This window comes from Dendrobates tinctorius, unplaced genomic scaffold, assembly GCF_039654945.1.
Source record: "Dendrobates tinctorius isolate UK_male_01 unplaced genomic scaffold, ASM3965494v1 ptg000086l, whole genome shotgun sequence".
Lineage (NCBI taxonomy): Eukaryota > Metazoa > Chordata > Amphibia > Anura > Dendrobatidae > Dendrobates > Dendrobates tinctorius.
Genome location: NW_027361754.1, coordinates 11,320,733 through 11,340,245, shown reverse-complemented (window position 1 = coordinate 11,340,245; position 19,513 = coordinate 11,320,733). Strand labels below are relative to the sequence as shown.

General features: G+C 46.5%; 1 protein-coding gene across 1 annotated transcript in view; it reads left to right on the top strand.

The window, feature by feature from the left end:
* The first annotated feature begins 15,704 nt into the window (after positions 1–15,704).
* Positions 15,705–19,513, top strand: part of LOC141097684 (F-box only protein 2-like) — a 31,589-nt gene continuing 27,780 nt past the window's right edge. Inside the window, exon 1 of the mRNA XM_073585051.1 lies at positions 15,705–15,726. The gene's annotated coding sequence lies outside the window, so the exon portion shown is untranslated. The remainder of the gene's footprint in view (positions 15,727–19,513) is intronic.

Genomic DNA, 19,513 nt, shown 5'->3' with positions numbered 1-19,513 from the left:
CGGTGACATCAGTGAAGCGATTGCTCTCCACGCCCAGCCAGGACACACTGAGCAGAGCATAAGAAGCTCTGTTTGTGACAAGCAGTAACCTCAATGATGTCACCATCGGTCACACACAGTCGCGTTCTCAAGCTCTGAAGTGACTACTCTCCAACCTATCCAAATCATTGTGGGAAGGTTCCAGTGAGCACTGTTGGGCCTTAATTTGGAAGTGGAAATAACATAATTTCACCATAAAACGGCCACGGCCAGGTGCTCCCCGCAAGATTTCAGACAGAGGAGTGAAAATAATCATTATAAAAGTTATCCAAGAGTCAATCACCACCTATGGAGAGCTAAAGAAACACCTGGAGTCAGCAGGTACAGGTACAATTGTTTCCAAGAAAACAATAACTAATGCACTCAACCTCCATGACCTGTATAAATGCTCACTAGGCAAGACTCCATTGTAGAACAATAAAACATATTCAAGCGCATTTACAGTTTGCTCAACAACATTTAGGACAAGCCTGTGAAATACTCGAAGAATGTAGTCTGGTTAGATGAGACCAAAATTTATCTTTATGGATGCCATAATGCACACCATGTTTGGAGGCCAAAATTCACTGCATATCATCCCAAAAATATCATACCAACAGAAAAGTTTGGAGGTGGGAAATTATGTGGGCATGTTTTTCAGCATACGACATTGGTAAAGTTCTTGTTATTAAAGGAAGGATGATCTAGAGACATTCCTGATAAAAATCTGCTGCCATCTACCAAGGTGATGAAGATGAAAAGAGGGTGAATATTTCAGCAGGACAAGGATCCCAAACACACAGCCAAAGAAACTCTCAATTGGTTTCAGAGGGCGAAACTAAAGCTGCTAGAATTGCTGAGCCGATCACCAGATCTGAATCAGATAGAAAAAGTATGGAGGGAACTAAAGCTTAGAGTTGATAGAAGGAGCCCACGGAAGCTTCAGGATGTGAAGAGTGTTTAGGTGGAAGATTGGGCCATAATCACATATGAGCAATGCCTGTGACTAGTTTCTCCATAAAGGAGGTATCTTGAAGTTTCATCACCAACAAAGGCTTTTGTACGAAGTATTAATTAAATTTCAGTAAGTGTTATGTCCCATGAATGAGACATTTTACAGACTGTCCTGTGCATTTTACATGCTGTATTGCAGTCTCTCATATTGTTTACTGTTGCTATGTGTTCCTGTGTTTTGCATAGCTGAAATCCTCCCTCTCCATCAAGTTTGTCCCTCCTGTCTCCCTCTTCTGGGTGTGATGTCACTTCCTTCTTCTTCCCCCTGTGTCTCATTCTCCATCTTGGCTTTATTAGAAGCACATGTGTTTTCAGTCTGTCTGAAGAAAGTCTTTTTTACCTGCTGCTGTTTGTATGCATTCAACAAGAATTCTTTGGATTCTTCATAACATGTGTGCTGGCAGCTGAGTTAAGCTATCTGTGACCGTCGCCAGTTGTAAGTAAGGTGAAGAGATCCAGCATCTCACAGAGCCATATTTGCAGCCACAGGCCTCGGGGACAATAGTAAAAAAGACTTACCAGATTCATCTGTAAAGCCCACAGCTTCTATAAAGCTACAGAACTTCCTGCAGAGCACCTGTTCTCAGCATATAAGAGACTATACAGTTCCCCTTCTCCCTGTGAATCAGGATGGCTGAAGGAATGACTACACGGTCTCTGCCAGACCCATTGTTAGAGGAAGAGTGTATAGAACTTGATCCTTCATTTAGAGAGAAGGCTAGACGTCCCACAAAGCCAACATGGAAAATAAGGGAGAATCTAGAATCCAGTAAACATGATCTTCTCTGTGCTACAGCAGAGCTATGGCAAAAACTGCTGATTCGCATAGACAGCCTGTCTCAGCCTGCTTCTCTCCAACGATCACCAGAGGGAACCCTTGCACAACTGTGTTCAGACTATCAACGTTATGCAAAAATAGCAGACCAGTATATCGCAGTGTTAAAGAGACTTAATCCATTAGTTACTTGCAAAGAGCTACAAGATTTCCAACAACTTAACTCTGAGAGAGAAAACATGGTGTGCGACCTAAAAGCCAAGACAGAGGCAAGAATCGTGCTAATAGCCGAGATGTCATCTTGTGTTTCTGGCTCAGCCAGACAGTCAAAGCGATCATCGAAGTCACGCTCCTCAAAATCTTCAACCCTCAGCGAACAGCTCGTAAAAGCACGTGCAGAAGCCAAGGCCACTAATATACAAGCTGCCTTCGCTCAAAAGGAAACTGAGATGAAAATAGAGGCAGCAGAAGCAGTGCACAGAATAGAGGCCCCAGAGAAGGAACGCGAACTGTTGAGAGTTCATTTTCCCCTTCACCTTTGATGTCTGATGAACTCCCTCTGCTGGTGAAGAGAGGTAGTGAAATTGATTGGGATGGGAAGAACCTGTTATCTGAACAGGCGGAGTGTGATTGGACATATGGAATTTCTGAGTGGATATAAGGCAGCCGACGCCCTGCAGGGTTTGCTGGTGATCCTTTCTGCTCTGAGCTCTGGCATCCAGTTTTAGTTCCTGTCTACTGAAAGCTAAGTTTTTGCCCTGCTATTATTCCATGAGATTTTGTCTGGTTTTCTTAGTGTTTGTATTCAGCCAGTCCTGGTTGGGACTGGCTGAATTCCATTTTTGTCTCTGAACGGTTGATCTCTTTTCTCTGTTTTCAGAATATACCTGAGTGCTGATATAGTGATTTTGAAGTCTAGCGACTTCAGGGCCTTTTTTCCTATCAGACGGTTGGGACATTTTTGTAGGTTTTTTTGCGGATTGCAGCCAGCATCTTTTCTGTCCTGTCCTATCTAGTTAGTTGGGCCCCATCGTTTGCTCAGCCTGTCTTTCTGTCTGTGTTTGTGTTTTCATCTGTTTTTCACCGACAATACATGTTGGGGGCTGTCTATTGCTTTGGGGTCTGCTCTGGGGCAGTTTAGATTTCCCCTTTCCTTCTTTAGGCTTATGTAGTTCTCCGGCTGTGACGAGGGATCTAGGGCACTGCAGGAACCCCCCACGGCTACTGTTAGTTGTGGTGAATAGGATCAGGGGTCTGCAATCCGATAGCTACCAACCTCTCCGGTTTTCTGGACTTAGCTTGTATTTTTGTTTTCTCCTCCTCCGATGACTCATTCATAACAGCGAACACGCCATAGCCATGGCAAGGTTAAAGGTCCTGGAACAAGCCATCAGTGGGAGCCAAAGAGACAGCATCAGTTTAAGTGAATTTTGATACTGAAGACCCTCTTAAGCGTACTAGAGACTATGTACGAAGCCAATACAGCGCTACCCCTGCACCTGCACTCCTTCCTGACCGCAGAGATGCTCCCCTGAAACAACAGGACACAGAGTGTTTACCCGTATCCTGCACCCGAGGTCAGTACAATACGCTGCCAACCTTGCATCCTAATCCTCCTCTGTGCACCGAAATGTACCGGAAACCCGCTCCTCACCAAATCTTATACACAGAAACATACGTGCAGACCAATATGCAGGCAAGTCACCTCACTCCGGTCAGTCACACAATTCCAGTCCCATGTGTGGCAGAAACTAAGCTCATTAAGTCAGTTAATGGACTGAACGCCTACGCTTCACCATATGTACCTGCATTCCCATGTCAAGGCACAGACTGTAGGAACAATGCTATCCAGCCAGTGACGGTTCTTCCAAAATCGGAGAATGCTGATATGACCGGCCTTGCAAGGTACATGATTCGGCGTGATCTAACTAAGACCGGTCTTACAAAGTTTGACGATAAACCTGAGAACTACAGGGGTTGGAAGTGCACTTTTAAAACCACAATCAGTGACCTCGGCATCACCGCCGCTGAAGAGCTAGACCTGCTAATCAGGTGGCTTGGGCCACAATCCACGGATCAGGTCTAGAGACTTAAATCCATCCACACCAGTAATCCCATTGCGGGTCTCACCGCTGCGTGGAAGAGGCTAGCAAGAAGCTATGGTAGTCCTGAGGCCATAGAAAAGGCCCTGTTCAAGCGACTTGAGGATTTTCCAAAGGTATCTAATAAGGACAGTACAAGGTTCCAAGACCTCAGTGACCTCCTGTTAGAGCTTCAGCTGGCCAAAGCAGACCCGTAAGTTCCTGGCCTCAGCTATCTGGACACTGCCTACGGGGTAAACCCAATAGTTTCCAAGCTGCCGTCCAATATCCAAAACAAGTGGGCCATGCTTGGATCAAAATACAAAAGGGAAAACCAAGTCTCCTTCCCTCCATTTTCCTACTTCTGCGAGTTCATCGAAAATATTGCAGAGTGTAAGACTGATCCAAGTTTTTCCTATGCAGAACACAGCAACCCTGTTTCATCTCCTAATCACGACAGTCCACGTCTTAACTACAGGAACCGCCGAGCTCCAATGTCCGTCAAGAAGACTGATGTTCTTCCCACACCTTCAGTATCACAAGATAAGTGCGACAAAGGTGAGGTTGAGAATCCTAATCGTATGTGTCCCATTCACAAGAAACCTCACCCCTTAAAGTGCATCGGCTTCAGAAAGAAACCACTCCAGGAACGCAAGGAGCTTCTGAAAAACTTTGGGATATATTACAGGTGCTGCGCTTCTACTGAACACTTTGCTAAGGACTGCAAAACATCTATTAAGTGTTTGGAGTGTGACAGCGAGGAGCATGTGCAAGCGCTCCATCCATCCCAATCTAACATTGCACAGCTTACTCCTTCCCCCACCACAAGGCAAGGCGGGGAGGATGATGTTCAAACAGTGAGTTCTATCTCAATATCTTCTTCATGCACAGAAGTCTGCGGAGAAGGCCTCTGGGACAAGTCGTGTGCGAAGATATGCCTGGTGAATGTGTATCCCAAGGGTCAACCAGAGAAAACCGCAAGGGTGTATGCTATCCTGGACGATCAGAGCAACCGATCACTTGCAAGGTAAGAACTCTTTGACATGTTTGACTTAAAGGGAAACTCTCACCCCTACACCCTAGGCATCTGCAGCGGTGTTACGGAGGTCTCTGGGAGAAGAGCCAATGGACTCATGGTGTCTTCTCTTGAGAACAATGTGGAGATACCCTTACCCACTCTGGTCGAATGCAACCAGATACCGTCCAACAGAGAGGAAATTCAACTCCAGAGGCTGCACTCCATCACCCTCATCTATAGACTTTGGCAGGCAAGATACCAGCTCTCGACAACAGCGCAAACATCCAGATCCTGCTTGGCAGAGACATTCTGCGACTTCACAAGGTACGTCAGCAAGGTACGTCAGCAAATCAACGGGCCACACGTAGGCTGGGTTATCATAGGCAATGTCTGTATAGAAAAGATGAAGAGACCCATGAGGATTTCATCATTTAAGACTCACGTCCTACCGAATGGTCGCAGCACTTACTTTCAACCATGCCCACATCTGGGTGAAAAAGAAGATAAGCGACAACAAGTGGAAGAAAGAAACCTCTGACGACACGAACATATTCCTGTCCCATAATGATGACCTCGGGTCAACAGTGTTCATCTCTACAAGAGAAGACAACCAGCTAGCACCTGCAAGGGAGGACAAAGAATTTATAAAGATTATGGAAAAGGAATTCTCCCAAGAAGATTCAAATAGCTGGGTAGCACCTTTGAGCACATCTTCTTACTTAAAAATAGATTCTTTATTGAGAAATCTTCATTAAAAAATCCAAAGCTGAACAAGACTCACTTGAAAAACTACAGGTTAATCCTAATATCATTATCCTTTTTTGGGGATTATAAATCAAAAACAGTGTGATTTTTTTCAGCCTGATTTTTTTTTTTTAATTGATGTTTGGCTCACATGCATTACAATTCTGTTTATAATATATACTGGGTTAGTTGCCTTTACATATAGATGGTTTGATGGTACTCTTTGCAAGCACATGATCTTTTGAGTTTACTAGCGGTCCACATTGAATTAATTCATCAGGTGCATACTGATTTGTCTTCAGTTCCTAGCGCAGGATATATGGTTGGGAATTTTTAGTATGTGGTCATTATGAGTAAGACTCTGTTGAGTCGAAATGCGTAAATGCCTGTTTTCACCATGGTTTTTTAACCTGTATCCTGCTTTTGGATTTTTTAATGAAGATTTCTCAATAAAGATTCTATTTTTAAGTAAGAAGATGAACTGGAATATTTGGATCCTTTGTGCTTATGTCAGCTTGTGACATTTCCTAGCACCTTCAGCAAAGAACTGCCTCCAACGTGACAAATAAAAAAGGTGAGCTGAATACATTTGTTTCTGGGCTGCACCTTTACCTTTTTGTTCTCCAAGAACAAGGATAATCTGCAACAAGCAACGGCAAGGTTTTCATCCCTAAAACGCACCTTAAAGAGAAGGCCAGAAAGGGAGAAACATTTTGTCGACTTCATGCAGAATATCTTCGATAGAGGTCACGCGGAACCCGCACCCCCGCTAAAAGAAGGTGAAGAATGCTGGTATCTTCCATCCTCGCAAACCCGACCAAATTAGAGTGGTGTTTGACTCCAGTGCTCAGTATGAAGGCATCTCTCTAAATAGCCTGCTCCTCACTGGGCCTAATCTAAACAACAGCCTTATAGGAGTGCTGATTCGCTTCAGACAAGAATCTGTCGCAGTAATGGCCGACATTCAACAAATGTTTCATTGCTTTAACGTGAGAGAAGACAGCAGAAACTACCTCAGATTCCTATGGCACAAAGACAACAACGTCCGCAACAAGGTCATAGACTACAGGATGAAGGTGCACGTCTTCGGGAACAGCCCCTCGCCTTGCCTGCAGTGGCCATCTATGGACTAAGACGGACAGCACGGGAAGGTGAGAGAGAGTATGGGTCTGATGCTCGACTATTTGTGGAAAGAAATTTCTACTTAGATGATGGGCTTAAGTCTCTTCCCACAAGTGAAGAGACTATCAATCTGCTCTCTAGGACTCAGGAAATGCTGTCAACAGCGAAACTTAGACTCCACAAAATCATCTCCAACAATGAAAAGGTAATGAAAGCATTTCCATCTGAGGATCACGCTGCTGGTGTAAGGGATCTTGTTCTGGGTTCTGACGTTCCTCCCACGCAACGCAGCCTCGGTCTGCTTTGGGATATTAAGCAGGACACGTTCACTTTCCAGGTGTCAGCTTGCGATAAACCTTTCACTAAAAGAGAAGTCCTATCTGTTGTGAACAGCATCTATGATCCTCTCGGGTTTATCGCACCCATCACCATTCAAGGCAAGATACTGTTGAGACAGTTGACCTCCGAGAGTACGGATTGGGACACTCCGTTACCGTCCCAGAAACAACAAAGGTGGGAGGCGTGGAAGAAGTCTCTGAAGGTCTTAGAGCATTTCCAAGTCCCACGTTGTTATTCCCCAGGCACCCTTTCAGCCAGGGCTGTGGAGTCGGTAAGCCAAACCTGCGATTCCGACTCCGACTCCTCAATTTCCCTTACACCAACTCCGACTCTGACTCCCACATATATTGCTTATATTTAAGTGAAAAATGTATTGTTGTACAATGTGAACATCAGACATTTAATCATTTCTATGATCCAATAATCAAGATATTTAGATAGAACATAATATCTATTTATTGGAATACAACTTTAGAACACAAAAAACTGTAATAAATTGTAAATATGTAATACACTGTATACATGTACATGTATACGGTACAGACCAAAGTTTGGACACACCTTCTTATTCAAAGAGTTCTTTATTTTCATGACTATGAAAATTGTAGATTCATTCTGAGTGAGGGCATCAAAACAATGAATTAACACATGTGGAATTATATAATTAAAGTGTGAAACAACTGAAAATATGTCTTATATTCTAGATTCTTCAAAGTAGCCACCTTTTGCTTTGATTACTGCTTTGCACACTCTTGGCATTCTCTTGATGAGCTTCAAGTGGTAGTCACCAGAAATGGTCTTCCAAGAGTCTTGAAGGAGTTCCCAGAGATGCTTAGCACTTGTTGGCCCTTTTGCCTTCACTCTGCGGTCCAGCTCACCCCAAACCATCTCGATTGGGTTCAGGTCTGGTGACTGTGGAGGCCAGGTCATCTGGCGTAGCACCCCATCACTCTCCTTCTTGGTCAAATAGCCCTTACACAGCCTGGAGGTGTGTTTGAGGCCTTTGTCCTGTTGAAAAATAAATGATGGTCCAACTAAACACAAACCGGATGGAATAGCATGCCACTGCAAGATGCTGTGGTAGCCATGCTGGTTCAGTATGCCTTCAATTTTGAATAAATCCCCAACAGTGTCACCAGCAAAGCACCCCCACACCATCACACCTCCTCCTCCGTGCTTCACGGTGGGAACCAGGCATGTAGAGTCCATCCGTTCACCTTTTCTGCGTCACACAAAGACATGGTGGTTGGAACCAAAGATCTCAAATTTGGACTCATCAGACCAAAGCACAGATTTCCACTGGTCTAATGTCCATTCCTTGTGTTCTCTAGCCCAAACAAGTCTCTTCTGCTTGTTGCCTGTCCTTAGCAGTGGTTTCCTAGCAGCTATTTTACCATGAGGGCCTGCTGCACAAAGTCTCCTCTTAACAGTTGTTGTAGAGATGTGTCTGCTGCTAGAACTCTGTGTGGCATTGACCTGGTCTCTATTCTGAGCTGCTGTTAACCTGCGATTTCTGAGGCTGGTGACTCGGATGAACTTATCCTCCGCAGCAGAGGTGACCCTTGGTCTTCCTTTCCTGTGGCGGTCCTCATGTGAGCCAGTTTCTTTGTAGCGCTTGATGGTTTTTGCCAATGCACTTGGGGACACTTTCAAAGTTTTCCCAATTTTTCGAACTGACTAACCTTCATTTCTTAAAGTAATGATGGCCACTCGTTTTTCTTTACTCAGCTGCTTTTTTCTTGCCATAATACAAATTCTAATAGTCTATTCAGTAGGACTATCACCTGTGTATCCACCAGACTTCTGCACAACACAACTGATGGTCCCAACCTCATTTAAAAGGCAAGAAATCCCACTTATTAAACCTGACAGGGCACACCTGTGAAGTGAATACCATTTTCGGTGACTACCTCTTGAAGCTCATCAAGAGAATGCCAAGAGTGTGCAAAGCAGAAATCAAAGCAAAAGGTGGCTACTTTGAAGAACCTAGAATATAAAACATGCAGTATTTTCAGTTGTTTCACACTTTTTTTGTTAATTATATAATTCCACATGTGTTAATTCATAGTTTTGATGCCTTCAGAGTGAATCTACAATTTTCATAGTCATGAAAATAAAGAAAACGCTTTGATTGAGAAGGTGTGTCCAAACTTTTGGTCTGTACTGTGTGTGTATATATATATATATATATATATATATATATATATACACACACTATGACTTATCTCGGCTAAGATAAAGCCTAGATCCTCAGGCTACATTCACACTATGGGCGTAGCCAGGATCAAACCTGGGGGGGGCAGAATCTCATACTGTTCCGCAGAATTTCTTACTGCACACCTCAGCTGCTGCAGAACCTCATACTTCACACCCCTACAATTGAAAATAAAGCCTGCACCTTAAGAAGATGTGGTGATGAATGCAGTCTATTTATTCCAACTATCAGTTGATGTTGATGTTACTGAAGACGAGCAATGCCTGTCCTGGGCGTCCTTTTGGGCAGCTATGAGGTGTACCTGACTGGTGCTAAAAAAAAGGAGTGTTAGTCTGTGTGCTATCCGGCTTTCATTCTTTTTGGTACAGATATGATATGGATAGACAGATATGAATAAATGGATATATAGATAGATAGAGCAGATTTCTAATCTGCTTTTGCTATTGAAAACATTACCTATGAGCTCAAAAACCTTTCAGGTGATGCGGTTTTTTAAAAAGCTGATCTGCTTTTGCAACTGAAAAACGTATCCTCAAAAAACGCAGGAAAAACGCTGTGTGTGAATGTAGCCTTAGATCAGGAATAGAACAGTCATTTATAGGACATTTCATAACTTTCCCAAATTCCTATGAAAAAATATTCAGCACATTCTGCATTGAACTACTGTACCCAATTTATTATATATTTTAGGAGTCGGAGTCGGTCCATTTTATATCGACTCCGACTCCGACTCCACCAAAATGAGCACCGACTCCGACTCCACGACTCCGACTCCACAGCCCTGCTTTCAGCCACCATCAAAAGAGAAGTCCACATTTTCTCCGATGCTTCTACAGAGGTTATAGCTGTAGCCTACCTGAAGGCCTTGGAAGAAGATAACAAGGTGCATTTTTGGATTCATCCTCGGTAAGGCAAAGCTAACCCCGAAACCTGCTCCCTCTGTTCCAAGACTCGAACTTTGTGCCACCGTTCTGGCAGTGGAGTTAGCTGAAGCTATAAAGGATGAAATGGACATTGCTATTGATTCATTTACCGTCTACACAGACAGTATAGTGGTACCAGTAACATTGGACTCTGATGCACCAATGATCCTTACTCCTGCTACACTTCTTACTCTACTCAGAAGGTTGGAGCTGCCGCAATTCCTCCAGGGAAGTTTGTGGACGGGGACATTTATAAACGTCAGTGGAAACAGGTACAACACTTGTCCAATGTCTTTTGGCACCGCTGGAAAACCAAATACTTGCACTTGCTTCAAAGCCGTCACAAATGGCAGACTGCAAAACCTAATCTACAAGAGGCAGACCTCGTCCTCCTTAAAGATAAAGAAGCTCATCGCAACGACTGGCCAATGGGTCTTATTACCAAGGTTACACCAAGCGATGACGGGAAGATCCGTAAGGTAGAAGTCAAGGTTACGAAAGGCGGCTCAACTCGTATTTTCTTCCGTCCAGTCATTGAGCTTGTGCTACTTTTACCAAAGGAGGACATCACATGAAAGTCTTGTTTATGGACACAGCTCACGGCTGGGAGCCTACCGCCATATACTCCTCCAGCTGTGTTGGAACATTTTAACATTTGAACTTTCTCCAGCAGATTATTGGGTTGGTGGAAGTGTTTGCACGTTGCGGCTTCCCCAATCTGAAGATGGGTTTACGTTTGGATTCGGTCTATTCCGCTGTTTGAGACCTTCATGCCTCCAACTGAAGATTGGACCATGCCAATTGGACTACAACTGTTGTTGTTATTTACTTGCATGCTTGTTTTCCAGGTCTACAGTGACATCTCCAGAGGACATCATAAAAATTATGAAATCTATAGATTTCAGACAGGGAGTGTTATGTCCCATGAATGAGACATTTTAAATACTGTCCTGTGCATTTTACGTGCTGTATTGCAGTCTCTCATATTGTTTATTGTTGCTATGTGTTCCTGTGTTTTGCATAGCTGAAATCCTCCCTCTCCATCAAGTTTGTCCCTTCTGTCTCCCTCTTCTGGGTGTGATGTCACTTCCTTCTTCTTCCCCCTGTGTCTCAGTCTCCATCTTGGCTTCACTAGAGGCACATGTGTTTTCAGCCTGTCTGAAGAAAGTCTTTTTTACCTGCTGCTGTGTGTATGCATTCAACAAGAATTCTTAAAGGAATCAAAGTCTCTTCTGGATTCTTCATAACATGTGTGGCGGCTGCAGAGTTAAGCTATCTGCGACTGTCGTCAATTGTATGTAAGGTGAAGAGATTCAGCATCTCACAGAGCCATATTTGCAGCCACAGGCCCAGGGGACAGAATAGTAAGCGTGATCAATACTTTTTTCCCTGTGTCATTTCTCATTATTGCAGGTCCACTGAACAGTTCACATAAGGAAATATCAAGTGGATTCCCACAGGAAAAGTAAAAAAGTACAAAGGGAATTAAGCTATATGAAAATATATGCAACCCAGATCGAGCAGGTCCACTGAACAGTTCACATAAGGAAATATCAAGTGGATTCCCACAGGAAAAGTACAAAGGGAATTAAGCTATATGAAAAATCATTATAGTGAAGTAAAAACTTCTTTATCACATTTCCTCACATGCACTATACGCAACAAACTGTTTACTGATCGGACTGTGTTCTTGTGTGAATCCCCTTGGTATTTCCCTTTGTGAATTATTCACTATCTCCATCTAACCCCCACCCCCTGAAGATGGCTGGACCATCATTGTAAATACATCATTGTAAATACAAACCTATGCTTTGTATCTCCCCCACCTCATTGTAGATTGTAAGCTCCCACAAGCAGAGTCGTCTTATTTCGCTTTAATTATTGTATTGTTAACGTTGTTACTTATGACTGTTGTGTTTAAAACTTCAACTGTAAAGAGCTGCGGAATATGTTGGCGCTATATAAATAAAGATTATTATTATTATTATTATTGTTCAGTGGGACTGCTGGATCTGGATTGTACATAGTGTACTGCAGACTTGCGCAAAATGAGGCCCGCGAGGCACATCTGGCCCTCTGGCTGTCTCAGTCCGGCCCGCCGCCCACGGATCGAGACAGCCGTGGGGCTGGAAACCAGAGGTCCACGAGCCGCACTGTGCCCACCCGATCGCTGTCTGTTAGGAGTGGCGGAATGCACTAAATAAAAATATAACTTAAGTACGTTCGCCACTCGGGGTCCACCGTGCAGTAGATGTAGAAACCGCTGCTAAATGGTGGCAGAGCAATCTGGCGGTAATGTGCACAGGGCTAGATATCACCCAGGTGAACTAAGGAAACTCTGTTAAACTCACAGAGCCAATAAAGTAAATATAACGACGCTGAGCCTGTTAAGAACACAGGACTCGGCGGGACACGAGCGGTATATGGTCACCGAAGTAGTTAAATAAAACGGCACTAACTCCGCCAGGACCTACCGTAGACACTCGTGTAAACAGCGTTACAACAGCAGATGCACACAAAAAGCTGCTACAGCAGTGTGGCGTGAGACTTGCCGCAAGGTAACACCGCAGTAACGCAAGCGCGATGTTAGACGCTAGCAGGTGTGATAGTGGAGCAGAGGTGCGCTGCCACTGGCGCTAATACTGGCTATAACTCATTCCCTCACACAAACGTAATAACCAAGGAAGGGGGTTTCAAATGAGTCATTCACCAGTCCATGCATCCATCAACATACACACAGCAGCAAGTATGACTATACTAGCGCATGGCAGAACGGCCATGCGCACTTTTTATAGCAAACGGGACCTTCCGGAAGTCTCCAGAACTCTGAGCAGAGCCAATGGAATCAGGAGCAGGACCTGAGCACCTAAATCCTGAAATCCAATGGGAGATCGCCCCAGGAGCATGCTCAGAGGACAGAATGAAGGACTTAGCCTCTGGAGAGAGTTGCTGCAAAGCAATCTCCTCTGCAATCTCATCTGCAGTGAACGAAGAGCAGGAGACTGCAGAATGTGAGAGTCTTGATTCCTGCATAGTGAGGGCAGAAATCAGACTCCTAACATTACCCCCCCTCCTAGGGCCCCCCCTCCCTGAACCTTCCGATCCACCATCCTGCGCCCGACAGTGGCACAGGCCTCAGACTCGTCCGAGGGCGAGCCTGATGTCCTGGTAGGTGACATAGTAAACCGGGACACACGGAAGGTATCAGTGGAGGCAAGGTCGTCAGGTTTTAAAAGGGATACCCGGGAGATGATGGGAGCGGGAGTTTCAGGGGAACGCCGCCGTGTGTCGGCGGCTGTCGCCACACTCCTTCTGGGAAGGTTATCCCGAGCACATGAGGTGCATGCCCGAATAAACATCTTAATGTCCCGAGCCCTGTGCGGCCACAATACGATCCAGCCAGAGACTTCGTGGTCTGCATATAGCCACGGTGGCTGTCCGCATTGGACGCGTGTGCCCACGTGAGAAACTTAGGCCTCAGGCGAGGAGGAACAAAGGTCTCGCCGTCCGACTCACAATCAGACCATTGCGGGACGCTGTCTTCCTGAGCAACAGCGTGCAGACGGTGACAACCGCACATGGAATCTTGAGCCGGGCGTGTCTCAAAAATGGCGCGAGACACCTCCATGGGCTCTGGGGGTAGGACCTCTGGCTCGGGCAGCTCTAGAGGTTCGAAAAAATTGGGAGCCGGAGTACCTCTCCGTTTGGAGTGAGCACGCTCCATACCGCGCTCCGAAAAACGGAGGTCGATACTGGTGGAGATGGAAATTAACTCCTCCAGAATGGTAGGGATCTCTCTAGTAGAGAGAGCATCCTTGATGTGCTCTGCTAAGCCTCGCCAAAAAACAGGGATAAGGACCTTATCGGACCACTCCAGCTCAGACGCCAGTGTCCGAAAACGGACGGCGTATTGGCTAACCCAGAGGGATCCCTGAGACAAGGCAAGCAGCTGTAGAGAGGTGTCGTGTGTGACCTGTGGACCGAGAAAGACTTGCTTGATGGCTGCTAGCAAGTGAGCAGCGGTCCGAATCTCAGGGTCACCACGCTCCCATAAAGGCGTGGCCCATTCCAACGCCTTGCCCGACAGTAGGGAAACAATAAATGCCACCTTGGCCCGTTCCGTGGGGAATTGCTCAGCCAGCAGCTCCAGCTGAATTGAGCACTGGCTGATGAAATCCCTACAGGAGGCGCCATCACCAGAAAACTTATCGGGCAACAGGAGGCGGGTCACTGTCGGCGCAAGGGAGGACATGGACATACGACCTACCGCGTCTGTAAGTGCTTTGACAGCAGCATCAGTGGCTTGCACAGCTGAAAGAGCCCTCTCAAGAGAAACCACACGACCCTCTAGCTGGCGAATGCACTGGAGAAGTTGCTGCTGTTCTGCCATCACTAGCCAGACCCTGGCGCTAGTATAATGTTAGGAGTGGCGGAATGCAGTAAATAAAAATATAACTTAAGTGCGTTCGCCACTCGGGGTCCACCGTGCAGTAGATGTAGAAACCGCTGCTAAGTGGTGGCAGAGCAATCTGGTGGTAATGTGCACAGGGCTAGATATCACCAGGTGCACTAGGGAAACTCTGTTAAACTCACAGAGCCAACAAAATAAATATAACGACGCTGAGCCTGTTAAGAACACAGGACTCGGCGGGACACGAGCGGTATATGGTCACCGGAGTAGTTAAATAAAACGGCACTAACTCCGCCAGGACCTACCGTAAACACTCGTGTAAACAGCGTTGCAACAGCAGACGCACACAAAAAACTGCTACAGCAGCGCGGCGTGAGACTTGCCGCAAGGTAACACCGCAGTAACGCAAGCGCGATGTTAGACGCTAGCAGGTGTGATAGTGGAGCAGAGGTGCGCTGGCGCTAATACTGGCTATAACTCATTCCCTCACACAAATGTAATAACCAAGGAAGGGGGTTTCAAATGAGTCATTCACTAGTCCATGCATCCATCAACATACACACAGCAGCAAGTATGACTATACTAGCGCATGGCGGAACAGCCATGCGCACTTTTTATAGCAAATGGGACCTTCTGGAAGTCTCCAGAACTCTGAGCAGAGCCAATGGAATCAGGAGCAGGACCTGAGCACCTGACTCCTGAACTCCAATGAGAGATCGTCCCAGGAGCATGCTCAGAGGACGGAATGAAGGACTTAGCCTCCGGAGAGAGTTGCTGCAAAGCAATCTCCTCTGCAATCTCATCTGCAGTGAACGAAGAGCAGGAGACTGCAGAATGTGAGAGTCTTGATTCCTGCATAGCGAGGGCAGAAATCAGACTCCTAACACTGTCTCCATCTGTGATGACTTTGTTGGTGGAGGAGGGGCTTCCAGCCACTTCCTCCACCAATCAGCATGTAAATCAGCTGACGCGATGATGTCATTTTGTCGTATCAGCTGTGTACTGAGGAGATTCAGCACACTGGAGGCAGGGAGACACATGCAGAGTGCCGGGGAACGGGACCAAGGTGAGTACCGTATGCTGTGTTCTTTTTTTATGTGTATGGGATGTTTGAGTGGGCATAGGGAGCCTATGGCTTTGACTTTTCAGCACATGGTGAGATTATGGGGGTGACATGCAGCACATGGGGAGGCTACATGGGGCTCATACAATATATGGGGAGGCTGTGTGGGGCTCATGCTGTATATGGGGAGGTTGTGTGGGGTTCATGCTGTATATGGGGAGGCTATGGGGGTCTCATGCAGTATATGGACAGACTATGTGGGGCTTATACTGTATATAGGGAGGCTGTGTGGGGCTCATGCTGTATATAGGGAGGCTGTGTGGGCTCATGCATTGTATATAGGGAGGCTGTGTTGGGCTCATGCATTGTATAAAGGGAGGCTGTGTGGAGCTCATGCTGCATATGGGGAAGGCTGTGTGGGGTTCATGCCACATGTGGGGGAGGTTGTGGGGAAGGCTGTGTGGGGCTCATGCTGCCAGTGGTGGATTATAATGAGGTCAATTTGGGCAGTTGCCCCGGGCCCAGTGGGGTTAAGGGGCCCACAGCCCAGGCCAGTAAATTGCCCCATTATAATCCGCCACCGCGCAGGGCCGGATTATAGGCAGGGCAGGCGGGGCTTCAGCCCCGGGGCCCCCACCACAAGAGCTTCTAAGGGGGCCCCCACCACATTCCTGCTGGCTGCTGCAATGGCACTCCATCTTCTCCCCACCTAAAAGTGAGTGACCGTGGGGGCGGCATTATGTGCTCTGCTACCAGCAGCATCTACAAGTAGCGTGAACGCTGATGCTGCTGGTAGCGTGCAAAGGCTTGTGATGAGATCACAGGAAGTAAGGTGTCAGGGCCCCCGATCATGTGACCCCTGTCTCCTCCCCTCCTGTGACCTCATCACAGGTCCTGTGCGCACAGCACAGAGCACTGAGAGCAGCCATGTATGTGGAGTGCGGCTCTGCGGGTGGAGGTCGGTGCCGGAGGCCCCATTATTCTCTATGTGGAGTGGGGCTCTGCGGGTGGAGGTCGGTGCCGGAGGCCCCATTATTCTCTATGTGGAGTGGGGCTCTGCAGGTGGAGGTCGGTGCTGGAGGCTCCATTATTCTCTATGTGGAGTGCGGCTCTGCGGGTGGAGGTCGGTGCTGGAGGCTCCATTATTCTCTATGTGGAGTGCGGGTGGAGGTCAGTGCTGGAGGCTCCATTATTCTCTATGTGGAGTGCGGCTCTGCGGGTGGAGGTCGGTGCTGGAGGCTCCATTATTCTCTATGTGGAGTGCGGCTCTGCGGGTGGAGGTAGGTGCTGGAGGCCCCATTATTCTCTATGTGGAGTGCGGCTCTGCGGGTGGAGGTCGGTGCTGGAGGCTCCATTATTCTCTATGTGGAGTGCGGCTTTGCGGGTGGAGGTCGGTGCTGGAGGCTCCATTATTCTCTATGTGGAGTGCGGCTCTGCGGGTGGAGGTCGGTGCTGGAGGCCCCATTATTCTCTATGTGGAGTGCGGCTCTGCGGGTGGAGGTCGGTGCTGGAGGCCCCATTATTCTCTATGTGGAGTGCGGCTCTGTGGGTGGAGGTCGGTGCTGTAGGCTCCATTATTCTCTATGTGGAGTGCGGCTCTGCGGGTGGAGGTCGGTGCTGGAGGCCCCATTATTCTCTATGTGGAGTGCGGCTCTGCGGGTGGAGGTCGGTGCTGGAGGCCCCATTATTCTCTATGTGGAGTGCGGCTCTGTGGGTGGAGGTCGGTGCTGGAGGCTCCATTATTCTCTATGTGGAGTGCGGCTCTGCGGGTGGAGGTCGGTGCTGGAGGCCCCATTATTCTCTATGTGGAGTGCGGCTCTGCGGGTGGAGGTCGGTGCTGGAGGCTCCATTATTCTCTATGTGGAGTGCGGCTCTGCGGGTGGAGGTCGGTGCTGGAGGCCCCATTCTCTATGTGGAGTGCGGCTCTGCGGGTGGAGGTCGGTGCTGGAGGCTCCATTATTCTCTATGTGGAGTGCGGCTCTGCGGGTGGAGGTCGGTGCTGGAGGCCCCATTATTCTCTATGTGGAGTGCGGCTCTGCGGGTGGAGGTCGGTGCTGGAGGCTCCATTATTCTCTATGTGGAGTGCGGCTCTGCGGGTGGAGGTCGGTGCTGGAGGCCCCATTATTCTCTATGTAGAGTGTGGCTCTACTATTCGTGACCCCCGTCACGTGACGAGGGGGGCCCACAGAGTCTGAACTGCCCCGGGCCCTGGCTACCCTTAATCCACCCCTGCATGCTGCATATGGGGGAGGCTGTGTGGGGCTCATGCCACATATGGGGGAGGCTGTGTGGGGGCTCATACGATATACAGAAGCGGCTGTACTCTGGTTCAAATTATATATAAGGGGATGTTAACATACTTAGTTTTGCTCAATATTAAGTGATACGATGTAATATCACTATAATTATCAATAATATAATAATTATAATATATTAATGTTAATATTGCGTAGAATTAATTTCGGCCTATTGGTTCGGCCCTTCACAACAGTCACGATCTCTCTTGTGGCCTCTCAGGAAAATTAATTGCCCACCCCTGCTGTACTGTATCTCTGCAGTGAGCCGCGTGACTTCTGACTATGCTTTACTTTTATGGGAAACCACTTGGGACTTCCTCAGAATATGCAGTTGAAAGTAAAAGTTTCCATCCACTCTATAATAAGAAATCTGCCTGTTTTTCTCAATATCTGACATGAAATCAGAATAAACCTTTCCCGTTTTAGGTAAATTAGGATTACCATAATTATTAATATTTGCCAAATGCCCAAATAATGAGAGAGAGAATGTTTTAAGGCATTTTTATTACTTACTGCAAAGTCAAATGTTTACATACACTAAGATTATTATGTCTTTATTGATCCAGGGAGCTAGTCTGATTGCCATATGTGGAGTCGGGAAGGAATTTTTTTCCCCAATGTGAAGCTTACTGTTTGCCACATGGGTTTTTTTGCCTTCCTCTGGATCAACATGTTAGGGCAAGTTAGGATAGGATATGGGTTGAACTAGATGGACTTAAAGTCTCCCTTCAACCTTAATAACTATGTTACTATGTTAAACAATTCTAGACTGCCCATATGATGATGTCATGTGTTTGAAAGCTTCTGATAGGTTTTTTGACATCTGAGTTAATTAGACACACCTGTGGATGTATTTTAATGCACACCTGAAAGACACTGCTTTTTTGTGTAGTGTCATGGGAAAGTTTAAAGAAATCAGCCAAGATATCAGGAAGAGAATTGTGAACTTGCATAAGTCTGGCTTATCCTTGGGTACAATTTCAAGATACCTGAACGTGCCTCGTTCATCTGTACAAACAATTATACGTAAGTACAAACAAGATGGGAATGTCCAGCTATCACACTGCTCAGGAAGGAGATGGGCTCTGTGTCCCAGAGATGAACATGCTTTGTTCAGACATTTGCATATCAACCCAAGGACAAAAGCAAAAGACATTGGGAAGATGATGGCAGAAGCTTGTAAGATTGTGTCAATATCCACAGTGAAACGAGTACTGTATCAACATTGGGTGAAAGGCCATTCTGCCAGGAAGAAGTCATCATTCCAAAAGAAACATAAAAAAGCCAGATTAATGTTTGCAAATGCACACAGAAAAAAATACCTTAATTTTTGGAGACATGTCCTGTGGTCTGATGAAACTAAAATTGAACTTTGTGGGCATAATGACCATCGTTACGTTTGGAGGAAAAATGGAGAAGCTTGGGAGCCTAAAAACACCATCCCAACTGTGAAACACAGTGATGGCAGCATCATATTGTGGGGTTGTAGGGAC